Here is a 733-nt window from a genome sequence, read left to right on the forward strand (position 1 = left end):
CGTCCCGGGGGGCACGGAACGGGACCGTGCCCGAGAACGGGGGCGCGGCGGGGGGCTCCATCCCTTCGAGAACGTCCGTGCTCCTCCGGGGTCCCGATTCTCGAAGAGAATCGCCGCTTCTGGCGGAGGGTTCCGTGCTCCTTGAGAGGTGCTGACCCGCTGTCCCAGCCCGGTGCGGCAGATCGTTCGGGACGTCGAGGAGGGCGTCGGGGCGCCGTACGGCGCGGAGCTGCTGCTGGAGTTGTCCCGGCTGCTGCCCGGCGCCGTGGAGGTGAGACTCGGGGTGGGAAAACCCCCGGCGACCCCCGCTGACTGCCGGCTCCTCCGCCCCCCTCGCAGGTGTCCCGGCTGCGCGCTTTCTCTGGCTGCCCTCAGCAGCTGCCCGAGCCCGAGCTCTTCATGCTGCTGCTGCTGGAGGTGCCCAGGTGGGAGCCGGGAGGGCTGCACGAGGAGTCGGGGGGATCGTCCCGCTCGCTACACCTCTCCGACCCCCCGCTCGCAGCTACGCGCAGCGCCTGGAGCTGATGGTGCTGCAGGAGGAATTCTCCCCGCGGCTCAGCGCGCTCCGCGCCTCCATCCAAATCCTGACCGACGCCGCCGAGGGTGAGTGTGCGGCTGCGATCGGGGCGGAGGGTCGCGTCCCCATCGCGCTCACCGCCCGCCCCCCGCAGAGGTGGTGCGGTGCGAGGAGCTGCACGCGGTTCTGCACCTCGTCCTGAGCGCGGGGAACCAC

General features: G+C 72.2%; 1 long non-coding RNA gene across 1 annotated transcript; it reads left to right on the forward strand.

The window, feature by feature from the left end:
* The first annotated feature begins 193 nt into the window (after nucleotides 1-193).
* LOC104916324 lies at nucleotides 194-733 on the forward strand. Its single transcript, XR_796572.3, has 3 exons — nucleotides 194-425; nucleotides 503-603; nucleotides 672-733. It is a non-coding gene; the product is annotated as an uncharacterized LOC104916324 (long non-coding RNA).

The sequence above is a fragment of the Meleagris gallopavo genome, unplaced genomic scaffold (genome assembly GCF_000146605.3).
Source record: "Meleagris gallopavo isolate NT-WF06-2002-E0010 breed Aviagen turkey brand Nicholas breeding stock unplaced genomic scaffold, Turkey_5.1 ChrUn_random_7180001884683, whole genome shotgun sequence".
NCBI lineage: Eukaryota > Metazoa > Chordata > Aves > Galliformes > Phasianidae > Meleagris > Meleagris gallopavo.